Below are 18,739 nucleotides of genomic sequence, written 5' to 3'. Positions count from 1 at the left end.
TCACGATGTTTTCCTTCACCGTAGCTCGTGGTAAATTTCAAATGTAATTCCGCACATGAATTTCGAAAAAACTCAGAGGTGCGAGCCGGGTTTGAACCCACGACCCTCTGCTTGAGAGGCGATAGGTCAAACCATTAGGCCACCACGGCGATCCATTGTGGATCGCTTTAGTGTTAACTGACGGCTAAATGTGATGCCGTCTCCGTCTATTCGAACAAAAGAAATAGAGACGGCATCACATTTAACCGTCAGTTAAGGCTAATTAATGGATGGGGAAACAGCCCCTTAGAATAGGAATCACGATCGTTTTCACCACTTCTTTCTGTCATACAGCATAAGACGAGGGAAGAAAGAGATGGGGAATGCGATGGCGAACGTCAGAGCGTTAGACAATACGGCCACTGATCTGATTGAGCTTGCAAACAAAATTGATTTTACAAGCTTTTATTTAGTTTCACCTGTCCCGTTGTCTGTCTGTAATCAAATCTTGCAAGTTAAATTCGACCTACTTCCAGCAGTCGGACTGACTTGAAAATTGACATACTTATGTGAATTGCGTGACAATACAATAATCTGGTAGTAATATCCCGGTAGTCTGGCCAGGATCGTCTCCGCAGGACGGAACTCTTCAACGGTTAATGGCATCGACTTGAAATTTGGTATGCAAATGTAGTTTGGGTGGCAATGCAAGTAAAGTCGACAGAAGTACAGCCAGCAAAAAAGCTTGTATTAAATATGATTTTTTTACCAATAACTTACTAGTTTGGATGTGCGATTGTTAGTATTAAAAACATTTATCTTTTGATACGTTAATAAACACAGTTACATCAAAAGCGTTCTAATCTACAATTGTGATCTTAAAATCGAATTGATATCATTACTTATCGAATTATAGTTGTTAAAAATTTGCAGGTCAATATTTGATCTAGAACATTTCCTTAAAGATTTGGCACACTTTAATCCCGAATAAAACGATTAAACTCAAAATAATCACTAAGATTAATAACGGAAATTAATCAATAGGTATATAACTAACTGCTAACGTTGGATCTGTACCAAATTACTAACTAATAATGATTAATTTGATACTTTTGTTGACAAAACATTTAACTCCGTTACCAATGAATCGTTAACAATATCGTTCCTAATGATATTGCTTCGTGCCAAAATCTTTAATTTATGCTGGTGATCTCTAGAGCGTAATCTAATACCTTTAAACAAGCAATTCTTGTATATATATTTCGGGGATCTCGGAAACGGCTCCAACGATTTCGATGAAATTTGGCATGTACTTTCGGGGATGAAAAATCGATCTAGCTTGGTCTTATCTCTAGGAAAACGCTTGGTACCGAGTTTTAGCGCTCGGTCACCCAGATATTTAATAATTAACGTGTTAAAGAATGCCTTCGACTGCGTTTCTACCAGAAATGTGCGAGGATGCACATTTCTAGCACATCTATAGTGGAAACAGCTGAGCGAAGCGAGAATTGGTAAATAAAGCGTGTCTATTGGTTCATGAAAACTCATTATTACCGTAAACTGCTTCAACTTTGCCCTCTGGCCCCAACATTGCCTGATTCGATTTAGAGTCGATAACTTAGCACCATTTAGGTTTTTAAACTTTTTTTCCCCCGTAATAGTAATTCCCGTGTTGATAAAAGTTTAAAACCTATAAAGAGTGCTAAGTTATTGACTCTAAATTAAATCAGGCAATGTTGGGGCCAGAGGGCAAAGTTAAAGCAGTTTACGGTAACACGTCTCTGGTGGAAACGCAGCCTAAGCCTTGCCTCAATTGGCTTTTATATACACATTATAAACTGAGGGCCGCATTAATTATTAACTGATGCTAAAACTAACCATAATTTAACTTTAACTGGAACTTCAAGCCAGGTTTGGGCTTGTTAGAAAGGTTCTAGAGCGTATTTGAATCAAAGGTGGTTTCAATTGGGCAATCCCAATAATCAATAATAATCATAATCGGGCGATTATGGAGGCGATTATGGTTACCATGAAAGCGTGTTTTTTGGTATTTTTAACTATTTTACTTCCTTTTGCGGTATACCTGCATCAAATCTGCCACAGAAATTGGCCCTAGAAAAGTCGAATCAGATATTAATGCACTCTTTGTTGTGTCAGATATTGGTGCTGGTGGTACAGTACCCTCCCTGATATATACCCTCTCCCCTCTAGTTAAATTTCCCCCCTCCATGGTTGTGATAATATGCTCGTCTTGCACAAGCGCCGCAGGTATCCCAAACAAACGACGAGCGCTATTCCTGGCGCCTGACATTTGCCAGTACTTCCCTGACAGCCGGCCCGCGCCCCCTGTGCTCACGGAGCTAGCATGACAGGAGTTGATCATAATGATTGATCAATCCATCATAATCGATAAAAAAAACTTCATTATACATTGCCATTTAGTGCAAAGGAAACTCAAGGTCTAAACTGTGAGTCATTGTTTATAAACGAACTTGTAAACGAAATTGCCATGAAAGAAATAAAGCAAACTAGAAACTGACAGCTATACGATTTGTAAACGACTGTTGAAAATTAAATTCAGAATATTGCTTTGGAGCATACCCAGATCTCTGCCACTTTCGAATTGTATGTATACAAATGCGAAATACGCATATTCTAACACGCACTACTAAATATACGCGACGGCCAATGTGATCGTTACGCGTCATGTTTTTTGGCAGAGGGATATCTCCTGTCATAGGTGCTTTGAGCCTGTGTCCCTGAATCCTAACAGCGCAAGCGAAGCATCTCGGTTTTTGACGAAAGCTTGGGCGAAATTGTTTTCATATGTCTGTTCGCCTGTTCCTTTCTACAGGCCGCATCGCATCACTCAACCAATTCTCGTAAAATTTTGTAAACAGGTTCAATAGTTATATATGGACTTTTTTGTCGATGCTTACTCGTATTTTTTTTCAAGATGGCGGAATCGTGAGTGTTTGAAAAAGTTATAATCTAACCAACTTAGAATAGTGGAAAGCCCCTGACATTTTCATTTCAAAGTTCAATGCCTTGAAACGGCTCAACTGATTCTAATGAAACAGGTAACTAAGGAGTTAAGGACCACCGCAAGGAAACTTGCTTTTATATAAAAAAACTGCATTGAAATCGGACTATCAATTTGAGAGCTACGACGCCGCAGACTTTTTTGCGTCTGGTATTAAGAACACTCTTGACATGTCCTTTTCAAAAATCTTAAAAAATTGACGTCCGGTAATTAAAGTCACGTCAATAGGTACCTACACACAAACAACATAAACATATCACACTTTTATTGACTTTTAGCTCGCTGTTACTTAAATATTTCGTAATAATATTATTCCATAAAAACAGATCAATATTTGGTACTTATTAATTTATTTCTATGGTAAAAAAAACAAATGTTATTTTCGATGTCATTCGTCCAATCACGAGTTAAAACAATTATTGGGTTTAATAAGTAAATACAATACGATACAATGACTCTTTATAGTGAGCCACAATAGTAAGAGATACAGAAAATAGGTACAGTCGATTTCATAAACTTCTGAGCAAACATTTGATTCAACAATAGAGTCGTGTTCAGATATTTTTGAACAAATTTAGCTCAGAAGTTTACGAACTCGACTGTACCTACCCAGAGAGAAAATGACAAGGTAAGCAATAGGCGGCCTTATCGCTTCAGCGCGATCTTTTCCAGGCAAGAACTATTTTACAACAACCATACATTATACAAGAACCATATACGTGGTCCTTGCTTCCAGGCTACCTTTTTGCCAGAAAGAAGTACCTATTTGTCCTATATTTCGCTCTTATAAAGCACTAGCAGACGCAAATATTGTTCCAGATATAAATAGAACCTTTCAATATGCTAACTGTGCCACGTAATAATAACTAGGTCTTATTCTGGGCACTTGAAAATACATGATAGCTATATTGAAGGCGTATCAGCGCAACCAGAGAGTGGGGAAATGAAGATTTACAGTGGCTTTGTAACCCAGGGGAGCTACAACGAAATTCGAAAGTCGAATTACGTATCGTACCGTCCCTCACTCTCGTATTAAATAGTACTAGCTTTTAATTACGCGTTCGGTTACGTGGGTGCACACTCACCGGGGTTCAGCTGAAAACCAGCGCTGCAGCTCTGGTTACAGGGCTACGGCACATGCTGAGCTGAGTCCTTTTGGCATCACACTACAGCACAATGTCTCTTATTTCCCTCTCTTCTCCTATTTATGTTTTTACTGTGTTTTTCTTGTCAATAAATGTTGTGAGTTTGAGTTTGAGTTTTGCCCGTGGCTTCGCCCGCGTGGAATTCGGTTATCGCGCGCTGTTCCCTCGGGTATGCATTTTTCCGGGATAAAAAGTAGCCTTTGTCACTTTGAAATCTCTCTATGTGACTCTCAAAAATCACGTCGATCCGTCGCTCCGTTACGTCGCGAAAGACGGAAAAACATACAAACACACACACTTTCGCATTTATAAGATTGATTAGTATAGATTAGGGACGTACGGGATTATAGTGTAGGGACGGCAAGATACAAAGATCGAAAGTAAAGGGCCAGGACCTTGGTGCAAAAAGGAAATCAGACCTTGAAATTTTTGCGAACTCTTTCTTGCAGTTGTTTATTGCAGCACCACTAGGGTCATTTTCAACCCCTGACACAAAAAGAGGGGTGTTATAGGTAAGTTTGACGTCAATTCTGTCTGTCTGTGGCATCGTAGCTCTTAAACGGATAGATCGATTTCGATGCGGTTTTTTTTTACGTGAAAGCAAGTATCCTGGCGATGGTATGGTGATAGCTATGTTGGGTAAAATCGGTTAAGCCGTTTTTGAGATATTTAACTTTGAAAAACAATGGTCAACGTTTTTATACTCCGTTTAATTTAAGGTTTGAATTAACGGTCAAATTGTAACACACGTTTCCCGGTATTTAGAACACAAATGGACTAAAAATACCTACATGTACATTTATTAGCGATATTATGTTTTTAGTATAGAAGTTAACAATTTTAAATAGTTTCGTTGTTTCATTAAAAAACGTGTACAAACTTTACCATTACTTCAAATGTATAATAAATGGAGTATAAGTTTTTAAGTTAGGATATTTTTATCCGTAACTACCCTTTACCCGGCCGGCGTGCGAATATTTTGTAAATATGTGTATATTCTTAGAAGAAAACTTAATCACTAACACTCAAACCATGCAGTTCTCATTAGGTAGGTACCTTGGTAGCTTATTAAATACTAAACACTTCAATGACCTGACCATAATAATTTTGCAGCTTCACTTTTGGAAGGAATAATTTACCGACATAATATATCCTTTGTTTATTTTTTTAAACAAAAATAGATATTGCTTCACAAATATTTTTTAAGAAAAATAGTTTTAGTCTTACATATAGGGCCTTAGCTGACTTAGTCCCAACAGCCGCTAGATTTAGTGGGAATGTCGCTAAGTTGGCAACACTGTACAAGCCTGTCACATTATTAAATGCATCTTCAAATCAGAATAGTGTCATTTAATTTTGGTTGACAATATGAATTACGACGCGCATGTGCGCTCGTTCATTCATACAAAGTATCATGCTAGTTATCTAAACTGAACTCGTAATTGCGAAAGTGGGTCTGTGTCTGTGTGTTCGTCACGTCTTTACTAAAACTACTGCAGGAGAAATATTAGTTTGAACCAAACACCTACCCTTCAATTAGCTAAAGCTGAATGCCAGCAAATTCATACTTCCATACTTAATATTATAAATGCGAAAGTGTGTGTGTTTGTCCGTCTTTCACGTCGAAATGGAGCTACGGATCGACGTGATTTTTGGCATAGAGATAGTTTATGGAACCAAGAGTGGCATAAGCTACTTTTTATCCCGGAAAATGCACAGTTCGGATATCCGAATTCCACGCGGGTGAAGCCGCGGACAAAAGCTAGTAATCAATATAATAGAAAAAACATTAGAAAATCATTTCTTGTACGAGTGTGGAGTGAGCTAACCTGCTCGACTGTTATCAACCTGAGTCATTTTTTAAATATGGAATGTCAAATTGTTTATAGGGATACGATACTTCACTTGTAGCTATCTATTTAAACAAATCTAGCAAGACAAGCAACTATCATCTATCTCTACTGGTCTCTTTTCTGGTTTTTCTGTGCATCCATGTCTCAGTTTGTATTTCCGATATGGTTTCACGGGATACCCGTAAAAGTAACAAATTTGGAGTCGAAATAAAAAATACAAAAAGACTCCAAAAAACCAATCATATATTTTTTTTAACAAAAAAACTACTTCATTCTTGGGTCGCCAGACATCGAGGCTGTTTTTTTAGGGTTCCGTACCCAAAGGGTGCCAACGGGACCCTATTACTGAGACTTCGCTGTCTGTCTGTCCGTCCGTCTGTCACAGGGCTCTAAGCTATCTCTTTTATTTTTATTATTTTCTTTAATTTTCGCAGATTATGTAATACTGGGGGCCGATATAACAACAAATACTAAAAACAGAATAAAATAAATATTTAAGGGGAGCTCCCATACAGCAAACGTGATTTTTTTGCCGTTTTTTGCTTGACATTAATAACGGGAACAGTTAAACGCATGAAATATTCACAGAATATTAAGTATTCACTTTAAAAACAAATAATTAAAATAAAAAAAAAAATTAAGAGGGCTCCCATACAACAAACGTGATTTTTTACCGTTTTTTTTGCTAATGTCTAATGTTATGTATATAGATAATGGTACGGAACCCTTCGTGCGCGATTCCGACTCGCACTTGGCCGATTTTTTTCCAATTCATTAAATTAAGTGACCATTACATTTCTACTTTCCTCACACCATCTACCTGTCGTCGTAACGGTCAAACTTCACACTCGATTCTTTTTATAACCTTAAAATTCCAAAGGTGCGTAGCAACCGCGAAACCACTCGCAAGGAATCGGTTAATGAAATAATATGTTAGGCATGTGTTTACAGTGCAAAAATAAACTGTTAAACGGTAACACCGACTTTTAACAGTAGCGATGGACCCATCGGCACGTTTACCCGTTCGCTGTTCGTTGCTTTTTTGGTAAAAATTTAAAACTAAAGTCCGTGCGCGAGCGGTTTCAGGTAAGACAGTATTAGCTATAGGAAAACACCTTGTTCTTGAATTTATGGACATACGTATCTGTGTAACGCTGCTTCTTTTAAAGGTGGTAAGACCTTGCGCAAGGTCCGCCCGGATTGCTACCACCATCTTGCTCGCTAATCCTGCCGTGAAGCAGCAGTGCTTGCACTGTTGTGTTTCGGCGTGGAGAGTAAGACAGCCGGTGAAATTACTGGCACTTGAGGTGTCCCATCTTAGGCCTCTAGGTTGGCAACGCATCTGCAATACCCCTGGTCTATTGAATAATGTTTTTCCATCGTATTTTGTCGAATAAGTTTGTATTTGTCATGCCTTCTCAATTTGCTTCAGTAAACTTCAGTAAGCTAGTTGAGAAAGAAAGATAAATACGAACTTTTCTGACAAAATACGATGACAAAACATTATTCACGATATCTGTAAAATTGTTTATTCTTTTAAGAAAAATATCTAAAACAAAATTGATAGCTACTTGATTGGCTCTTCCGCGAAGTATCAAGCTAGTACCACAGTATTGATACCTCCACGCGTTCCCGAGAAAAAGGGTCTTAACAGACAGACAGACAGACGGACAAAAAGTGATCCTATAAGGTTTCCGTTTTTTCCTTTTGAGGTACGGAACCCTAAAAACATTGTTTTGGTCTGCAAGGCAAATAATTTTGTCAGTGATATTTTTTAAAACAAATCAGCACTGGTTCTTGCGTTTACACCGTATAGCATCAAGTAAACTCTAACCCCCTTATTCATAAAACTTAACAAGCCTATGTTAACTAACAAATGCTTTGTCCCTTTCTAACAAATACAAATGTCGAAGTGACAGATAAGGACAAACGAATTTTAGCGGCATTTTAACTAAAATAGGTTTGATTGTCGTTTATGAATAAGGGGGTAAGTCGTTTAGCAACTGTACTATTTGTTTTTATTTTTCAGTTTTTGATCCATTTTTATTAGCACTTACATTATTAATGACAAATGCTGGTACGCACCGAACATTTTCTTCCATTTTCAGCTAAACGCAATTATTTCCAGTACATTTGCTTAACTCATAGCTCAGGTATTATAATTAACGTTCCATACAAAGTGGGCGAGCCAGTGGCCTGATTCTAAAACGGTCACGAATTATTGCGAATAAGCGATCGTGTTGCGCCGGAGTCGGATTTTATTTGGGACGTTTAAAAAGATCAGAATACAATTGTACAGAATTCTCTCCTCGATTCCGTACAAGTACTTAAAAAGAAAGGGACAGGGGATCGATTTTCGCAAATTACTTCTTCTTCCAATTACATAAAATTACTTTGATTGGATGACAATGCATGTAACACGGGGCTATTGTAGCTGGGGGGATATTGTATCTGAGCCGTCTGATGGCGTCCTTACGACGCCATGTTCGCCATGTTCATGTGTGTTGTGTGAAAACAGTCTTCTGGCGAACACAACCTAAAATGACCGAGAAGAACATGGCGTCGCAATGACGCCATTAGACGGCTCAGATACAATATCCCCCCAGCTACAATAGCCCCGGGTCACCTTACATATAGGTACTTAGTGAACAAATGGCTTGAATTAAAAATGCTTTTATTTCTATGACATACCTATTTAGGATTAATCGAAGGATATCGTAAACTAGATTAGGTCCTCTCCAGCTTACACCAGCTAATTGAAAATAGTTAGAATCCACAAAAATGTTTCAAACCCAACGGAAGAACCTTCGCCGCCATGACAGCGCTAAGAATTCGTTCATCGATCTTCGAAATAGCGATCGATCTCTTTGAAGTCGCGATGGTTTGTTTATAGTCTAGTTCGATGTAATAAATATAATTAACACACGCGACAACTTCTAACGGCGAGGCGCCGAACTCAATCCCCCTTCGACAGTCGTGGACGTGTGTTCCAGGTTTAAAAAAAAGTTTAAGCAATATTATAAAAAGTGAACGCGGCGGTATCGATTTTGAATTTCGCGCGCTTGTGTGTGTGGATTTGAGGCGTTACGTGTGAGTTTTTTTAACGTTTTTTTTTATTTGTTTCGCAAATCGTTTCAGATTTTAATTTACAATGTGAACGTTTAAGTAATTTATGATCGAAAATTGTTAAGTTATTATGATTGATGGAAGATTTACATTAGTTCGCAATTTTATTAGGTAATAACATAAGCATTAACATTACGTTTTATAAGGTAATAGCAGTACAATTTTCTGGCGGTCGGTACTCGGTACTAATAAAACAAAAATTCCTTGAAATCGTAAGTTAAAAAAAAGTTTGCCTATATTTTACACCTTATTAGATTAAACGTGTTACATGTAACTAAATAATAAACTATTATTTATTCCCAAAAAATCGAGTAAAATTCAACGATTTTTTTATCGAATTCCTAATTTTTTTACTTAATAATGTTAATCAAAATTCATGATTTTACCCAGTACTTTTTCACGTCGAACTTATCAAAATTTTTTTTTTTAAATATTAAAAAGTTTATAATAACACACTGCATTATAACAAATTATTACGAATCGCTATATTCGTTCCGTCCATATTAACCTGCATAATTATTTCCTTGAACTGCCTCTGAGGTCACCTGCGGTGCGACTATAGTTGAGAATCTGAAATTTCTAACTAAATACTTTTAGGGACATAACATTTCACCTGTAAAGTGAATTGTGTATATACTATACTTATAATTATAAATAACATCATTTAGTGCTAAAATATAAATAACTAAGTCTTAAAAAAAATTGACGGAACCTCAACATTTTCATTCCATAAAAACTATCCGAGTCGGTAAATGCGTTTAGAAGCTACAATAATGCCTTAGACACACATACATATTCAAATATTATACGCTTAAACATACGTTAAACTTGTTCACCTCGCTGTTTTGCGTAGGCGGCTAAAAAGAACTTTACTAAATAGATTATAGTTACATTACAGGCAGCCCAACGAGCTTTTTCCATAGCCTCTTGACGTAGTTCTGCTACTCGATAACAGATGGCGCTATGTTGTCGTTTAACATTATTATAACCAACATTTTCTAATGTTCTAAACCTATTTATTTTAATTTAATTAACAGTTAGTAAAATTATCTTTATTCAGTTTACATCGTTCATTGCCGAATCGCTTGGATCCTTTAAGCTTTCATTTCTTTTAAGAGCTTTTCCATGTTGCCATTTTATTTACATAATCATTATGATTTATGAATGTTTAATATGAACTGCGTTTTATTAGAGTAAAAAAAAACATGTCAGGGCAATACGTATATTTGAGCGTTGCTAGGACACTTAGCAATAGCAATAGGCCATAAATATCGTTTATAATTATACCTATTCGTACAGTCGCCATCAAATATTCGGAGCGGCCAAGGTGGTCAAAATATCGGAACAAGCACTATATTATTAAGGTATTAGAATTCATGTATCGATATTTTTGACCACCTTGGCACGCTCCGAAATATCTGATGGCAACTGTACATACATAAGACTGTTGACAAGTCTAACAAATCTTTGTTCGAGTTTTTTCACGATGAAAAGCCAATGAACGATACATATGAATACATATTAATTATTGAATAAATTATCCTTTTAACAAGCTTTTATTTAACTTGCAATGTATGTAATTTCGTATTTATTTCGTAGTAGCCCCCCTAGTAACATGCGCGCACGTAGCTTTGCGTAGTAGGTACTATTAATATTATTAATATTTAGTTTTAATCATCATCATCATCTCAGTCTATACATATACACGTCCCGCTGAAGAACACAATGCCTCCTCTCGGAATGAATCAGAATCTTATTACCATACAAAATCTTTGGAGAATCACACTTTGACAGCTTACAAAATGTACTAATGAGGGTTTTAAAATATCACTAGATGGCGTTAGTATTAAGTCCTTTTAACGTTGCGGTCTTGCTTGCGATTGGCTCATTTAGTTATTCAAATAATCACAAAAATGTGACGTAAATGGCAAAGTTGTTAAACGGACCTCACGGTGCTAGCGAAAATTGACAAATTCAAATCAAAATTCAAATTTGATTATTTCAAATCAAAATTTTAAATTTCAAATCATTTATTCAGTAAATAGGCAGCAATGGGCACTTTTACACGTAATTTTTTTAAACTACCAGCGTTTCGGAAAGACCATCATTGCCAAGAGGAATGCGGCGCAAGAAACTTGGCAGAGTCACTTTTCAAAATAAAATAATTACCAATAAAATACTTGAAAACTACAGTATAAAAGTAAAGAAAAAAATACATGAAAAAAAAATAATAATACAGGGATATATGGGGTCCCTTAGTTACAAAACTTAAACTAAACATAATATGTAACTATATTCTACGTTCAGTGGAAGTGTACGTGTAGAATGCCACGAAGTTCACGAAGATGAAGTGAAAGGCAAGGACTAGGGATGCCATGCTACTCTAACTTCATCCGACACGTGGTTTTCCCTTCTTCTTCTTCTCTTTTAAAATATGGCTTTTCTGTCCTAATTAATAGGACAATTTCGCCAGTGTCAAGGTAAACTCTCTTTGAGAGGGACGTTGTACGGTGATTGTAGTTTTTGCAACTTGATAGTAAAATTCCAGAAACCACGTGGAGACAACTTGCGCAATAAAAAATGTTAGACACGACAGCAATATAGAATTTTGGGATCACTGTTCACTGTTAAGGTTAATCGCCGCATAAAACACTATCAAAATTATACTTCAACTAGCCAAAGAAACAGAAATAGCAAAATTAGATATTGTCTACATCCGCCATGTTCGAATGCTACAAATCGAATCCCCTGGTTTTCCCTTAAGTTTACTTCCCGAAAACGTTAACCTGTCAAACAGCCTGTCAAATTTGACAGCTCTTGTCCGTCAACCTTCTTGCAAATGCCGGCAGCCGAAATATAGTAATCGTATCGACATGGAACAAAACGTTATACAATGTCAATTACATCTCTTCCGATTTGGCACTGCATTTGTTTTCCTTTTTAATAATAAATAACTGTTACAATAATTTTATTTTATTCTAATCTCCGAGTGCAAAAGTTTGGCACGATTTCCGCCAAAATATGAAGTTTGCCCAAGTTTATGGAAAATTAAGTCGCGTGTTACTACGGAAACTTAAACAATTGTTGAACTTGTGCTTAACACATATCAAGGTCACGGAAAACTGTAATTTCAGGCATACTCGTATGTAGGACGTTTTTGTGTTAAGGCCATAAAAATCTATTACATAAAAATGTTCACCTTAAACTTGCTTATTAAAAAAAACCTTTTGTTTAAAAAAATAAAAAAGGGACATTTAATATCCGTTTCCGCCGCTAACATAGTGCCAACTTTCCGAATCGTAGACCAATAAAAACCACAAACAAAAACATATTTTTCTCTAAACGTCAAATAGTGACGTTTCAAACAATCCACGAGCGTAAATTAGTGATGTAACTGTCTTAAGGATTAGCTGCTTACGTCTAATCACTGGCCAGTACGAACGGTCTAATGCCATATGTGAAAATTAAAAAGTTGACTTGGTACCTACTGCAAAGTTGACGGACAAATTTGGAACTTACGTAATTGGATACAAGCATCACTTAAATAAGGTGGCGCCACCAATGAATGCTTAAGATAACGTGGTACGTCAAAGTGACAGTTGGTAAAAAGTAGGAAGCTTTTTAACGCGGTATAGCTTGAAATAAACCTAGTCTTATTTATTAAAGTAAATATTGCACGGCCTTTTTCTTAGTCTAGTGTAAAAAATAACGGGTATTACGAAGGCTGCCAACAGTCTACGAGCTACGGATGAATGGCAACGCTACGGCCTTCACCGACTGCGACGACCGAAATATAGTTCTGTGTGTGAATAGAATGTGTTACGTTTTACGATTACGAGACTTTTTTATGAATCGAATGCGTAAAAAAATATCGTTGTATTTCATTTATTTACGATATTTTATGTTACTTTACTACTGAACTAGCTGTTGTCCGCGACTTCGTCTACGAAGAATTCATTTGTCGTGTGTCGTCGGGACTAACACATTTTTCCGAGATAAAGCGTATCCTATTTTTTATTCTGATCTTCTAATATGACAATATACAAAATTTCATGGCAATAGGTCCGATATTTTAGGCTGAGAGTGGAACAAACAAACTAACTTTCGCATATTAAAGCCTTATAAGTACCTAAATATAAAGAATTTCGACAAAACAACAAAATGATACGAGTACTTTTACCAACTTCCAAGTTACTGTTAATTCTATAATACTTTTTATTTAACAATAAAATTAGGTATAAAAACAGGGACTAAATATAAAATGAACATAACTAAAACTAACTTAAAATAGCTAAACAAAAGTTAAAACTAAAAGTTACTATCTAAATTTGGACCCTTAGGCAGGGTGCCCATCACGCCGTCAGCATTCCCACGTTGAATTGCTATAGCAAGTCTGTGCGAGAAAGATCAAATTAGTTTTGAGAAAAAAAAACTTTTGGCCGTTCGTCTAGCGGCGCATTCTTCTTGGCAATGATGGGTTTTCCGAGAGCCACCACCAAAAGAAGCAGAAGAATGGCTTGTCTCTCGGTTTTCTAGATAGGTTATATTTTGGAGAATGTGCGTCGAAGCTACACGCTCTCGTTCCACCAGCTCCTTTCACAGGTCGACCAGAAGTAGGAGCGGTCTCTATTTTCGGCATCCCTAAAATTCGCGCAAAGCGTTTTAATACGACCTTTATTAACCGGAAAGCTAAGGAGTGGAACGCTCTGTCAGCTTGTGTGTTCTCTGATCTGTACAATATAGCCGTTTTCAAATCTAGGGTGAATGAGCATTTATTAGACTAGCGTGCTCTATCTTAGTCTACATCTTCGCTCACCATCAGGCGTGATTGTGGTCACATACAAGCCTAATACTGTGTAAAAAACGCTGGTAAACTACTACTAAATAGTAGATTGTACAACGAGAGCATAAAACGAGCCATTGTACCCGAGACGTTCATATAGCCACCCGAGCCGGTACGGCAAGGGTGGATAGACACGTCGAGGGGAAAATGGGTTTAATTAAACCCATTTTCCCGAGTTTTACACTCTGCTTTTCACTTCGATGACGAGGAAATGAAATAGTTACAGGGGAAACAATTGTTCACTTACTGTGTAGGTACCTTTTATTTTTCACGCATTACTATTATAATTATAAATTTATAGTTTTATTGATCTATTAGATTGATTTTTAGTCTTATGTAAATTAAAATTTATTTAAAAATGTATGTAGAAACTTCTTTGTTTGTGGCTGTTTACACCTGATTGCCTTGGTTTTAGACGAAAAATTTACTTTATGCACTAGAGCATAAAAAGACATTTTATGTCGCCTAGATCCAGCATAAACACGAACTTTACGAGCAGAAGAAGTGAAAAATATTTTTTCGAATTTCGAATTTCCGCCCATTGGTTCCGTCCGGCACGCCCCGTCCGGTGCGCACGGCCCGCGCCCGGTGTCGGGTTGCGCGCGCGTCGCGCTTTCTCTCGCATTGACCTTGAGCTTTTAGGTTATTTACGGCATTGCATACGTCACTATTTTTATAGTTCTATGTCCAATCTTCACTTAAGAAAATATACAATGACATAGGAAATTTTATAAAACCGCTTGACGACAAAATTCGCAAAGCAATTTGAAAGAAAGAAAGAAATCATTTTTATTGCCACAAACATAAACATTAAACATCCCACTATCCATACTAATATTATAAAATGTAAAAGTTTGAGAAGATGTTTATATGTTTGGAGGTTTGAATGTTTGTTTGTTTGTTACTTCACCACGTCTAAACCGCTGAACCGATTTAGATTAAATTCAGTATACAGATAGTTTGAATCCTGAGGTAGGACATAGCGTCGGTGATACTGTAATACCGCGTAACTAGCATTTTCCATAAGTTTATAAGTTTCACTGCCAGAACAGTACAATGTTATTACCTACTGTTAGTATCTATAGTGAAAATTATACCTTATGGAATGCTAGTTACGCGGTATTACAGTATCACCGACGATAGGATAGTTTTTATCCCGGAAAATGTCATAGTTCCCGCGGGATAGCGTTAAACGAACTACGCGGACGGAGTAGCGGGCAACGGCTAGTAAAAACTGAATACAGTAGGCTAGGTACAATTTGCGACTTTTTGAGAACACTTGTCAAATTTTGATTAATGTGCCATTCGATCGGGTTGGTGCATGTGATTTTTTTTATTCGACTGGATGGAAAACGAGCAAGTGGGTCTCCTGATGGTAAAAGATCCCCACCGCCCATAAACATCTGCAACACCAGGGGTATTGCAGATGCGTTGCCAACCTAGAGGCCTAAGATGGGATACCTCAAGTGCCAGTAATTTCACCGGCTGTCTTAATCTCCACGCCGAAACACAACAGTGCAAGCACTGCTGCTTCACGGCAGGATTAGCGAGCAAGATGGTGGTAGCAATCCGGTAAGTAAATGTAAATTGAGAAAAAAACACTACCTACACAAAGTTTCATGGATATTTTAAAAGTACATGAAATTAAAATATATCACTTGTACAAAATGTGTATACTTCCAAAACAATATGATGAATCTCCAAATATTTTCCGTGCCTGCGCACGAATCTCTCGGTGCGTGAGCTTTTAACACGCTTTTATTTTTATTACAAAAACCAGACTAAATAACTCAGATTTAAAAAAAAAAATTAAAAAACATTAAATAAGGCAATGACGTGTCCCATTACAGTTGAAAAATGGTAAGTACCTACATTCCTTCCCGGTTTAAAAGGATTAGCGTTCGTAAACAAAATATCAGCTGAACGCTTTTTTTAAACATCCAAGGCCTCCGGTCTCTTGAAGGTTCTTCTGGGAATAACTAAAGGTGGGTCTACGCTAGACGAACCGAGCACGGATTAACTAAAGGTGCGTCTACGCAAGGCGAACTGAGCACGAGCCGAACACAACTCGTCTAATGTGGACCGACTTACACCGGATAACCGGCGGATATCCGCCCATTTTCAAATCACGATTTTTATCTGTTTCTATGCTTGCGCGTCAGTTATAAGTTTGTTTATGCAATACAAGTCATTTTGCATTAGTTTGGGTTAGTGGCTGTGTATGAAGAATGTATGTGGTTTTCTATATATTTTTACCTTACATTACACACACCTGCTTTGATTTCTATGTTAATAACATCGTGTCGAATAAGAAGGTTCGCTTTTTTTAGGTGTTCCAATATAATGAATACGCTTTGTATTGTATTGTGTTGTTTATTCTTATAATAGAGCAAGAGCCCGCAAGAGCCAGACCTTCGTTATAGTATCGTTATAATCCTTCGTTATAGTCCGACTACAGGACCAGAGCACGAAGCCTATTCCTTTGCAGCGGGGAGTCAGACAAGGAGATGTGATCTCACCGAAACTGTTCACCGCTGGATTGGAAGATGATTTTAAGGTTCTGGACTGGAAAGGACGAGGCATTAACAATAATGGGGAGTACTTCACTCACCTTCGATTCGCCGACGATATTGTAGTCATGGCTGAGACTATGGAGGACCTCAGTGCTATGCTCGCTGACCTCAGCAGAGTTGTTTCCGACCGAGTTAGCTTAAAAATAAACATGGACAAGACGAAAGTCATGTCTAATGTTGTGCCAGCTCCCGTAATAGTCGGAGGCTCTGCGCTCGAAGTTGTTGACGACTATGTATACCTGGGACAAACGATCCAGTTAGGTAGGTCTAACTTCGAGAAAGAGACTCGTCGAATCCGACTCGGCTGGGGCAGCATTCGGGAAGCTTTGCAGTGTCTTTTCGGCCAAATTACCCCAGTGTTTGAAGTCAAAAGTCTTTGACCAGTGTGTGTTGCCAGTGATGACATACGGATCTGAGACGTGGGCGCCAACGATGGGCCTCATTAGGAAGCTCAAAGTCACTCAAAGGGCTATGGAGAGGTCTATGCTCGGGGTTTCTCTACGGGATAGAGTCAGAAATGATGATATCCGCAGTAGAACTAAGGTTACCGAAATAGCCCGAAGATTTGCGAAACTGAAGTGGCAGTGAGCGTGCTCGCAGGACTGATGGCCAATGGAGTTTGAAGGTTCTCGAAAGTCGTCCGCGGAGCCGAGCCGTCGGTAGGCCTCCACTCCAATAAGATGGAGCGACGACCTGGTTAAGATCGCTGAATTGCGTTGGATGCGGAAAGCACAAGACTGGTCTGAGTGGAGAGCCTTGGGCGAGGCCTAAGTCCAGCAGTGGACGTCTTTCGGCTGACATGAGGATCGAATCTACTCTCGATTCTGAGTATTTCTGTGGAAAGTGCTTTCCGGTTTTCAGTTATATTAAAAATTAACACCTTGCATAAAAAAAACTTTCAGCCTTTAAAATATAACGAAGGTCTGGCTGTCGTGGGCTCTTGGTCCGTAAGGCAAAATAACAACAAGCAGGAGACAGAGAAGTTGTAAAGTGTTTTTAAGTTATTTCACTCATTAAAGTGACAAAATAATGATTTTTGTGCGTATAAGACAATCAGTGATTAAGTTAATTAACACGATTCGTCTGATGAAACGAATTTAAAATTGTTTTAGCGTTTTTTTAAATATTTGGAAAATTATTCAAATTATTCAAAATAACCGGATATCCGGATACTGAGATTTCAAATATCCGAAATATCCGGATAATAAAAAGTTACCGGATAGTGCAAGCCCTACTTACAAGCCTCGAACGAGCGCGCTGCGAGCGTTTCGTTCGTGCTCGGCTGCGTTTCGCCAGTTATCAGTTTTTTGACGAACACAAAGGGATTTGCTTCGCGCTCATAGTGCGCTCGTGGTCGTGTCCACACTTCACGCCGCAAACGACGAAGCCGGGAACGGCTCCGCTCGTGCTTCGCTCGTGCTCGGTTCGTCTAGCGTAGACCCACCTTTAGACCTATAACCGTTCGTTACTTTAGTCTGTGAAATAAATAAGGTACGTATGAGCGCTCGTCACTGTCCCAGTAGTCGGCATCTTTAATCTTATGTCATTAGCCATGGAGATGAGCACTGGGACGTTTCACCTTAGTATATAACTGCGGTTAAGATGAGATAAGATAAATTATAAAAGTTCATCATCATCATTATCATATCAGCCATAGGACGTCCGCTGTTGGACATAGGCCTCCCCCATAGACCTCCAGTTGCCTCGGTAGGAAGCGGCTTGCATCCACCGAGAACCCGCGACTTTAACCAGGTCATCCGTCCATCTCGTTGGTGGACATCCTACGCTGCGCTTGCCGATCCGCGGTCTCCACTCGAGAACCTTTTGGCCCCAACGACCATCTGCCATTTTAATTATAAAAATTACAGATTACAAATACAAAACAGACGTACATACAAAGGCTTTTCAAAGCTGTCTGGTAGAGATCCCTTAAAGGCATAAGTCCGCCTTTGAACAAGTATCTCAAAGTTTGCTAATTGTATTTTGTTTCTTTTCTTTTCTACAATAACATAAACACGTAACTACATTCACATACGTAAATACATACTAATATTTTTTATAAAAATGATAAAAATGGCGTTTAGTTTTTATTTATTTATATAAATAACTAGCTTTTACCCGCGACTGCGTCCACGTACAATTCATATATCGCTATACCACGCGAACTATGCAATGTT

At 37.9% G+C, this 18,739-nt stretch overlaps 1 protein-coding gene across 1 annotated transcript in view; it reads left to right on the top strand.

The window, feature by feature from the left end:
* Lmpt (four and a half LIM domains protein limpet) overlaps positions 1–18,739 on the top strand; it is a 241,741-nt gene that overhangs the window by 165,262 nt on the left and 57,740 nt on the right. The window lies entirely within an intron of this gene.

This window comes from Choristoneura fumiferana, chromosome 12 (genome assembly GCF_025370935.1).
Source record: "Choristoneura fumiferana chromosome 12, NRCan_CFum_1, whole genome shotgun sequence".
NCBI classification, from domain to species: domain Eukaryota; kingdom Metazoa; phylum Arthropoda; class Insecta; order Lepidoptera; family Tortricidae; genus Choristoneura; species Choristoneura fumiferana.
The sequence above is the reverse complement of the archived record's forward strand: the minus strand, read 5'-3'. Positions and strand labels throughout refer to the sequence as shown.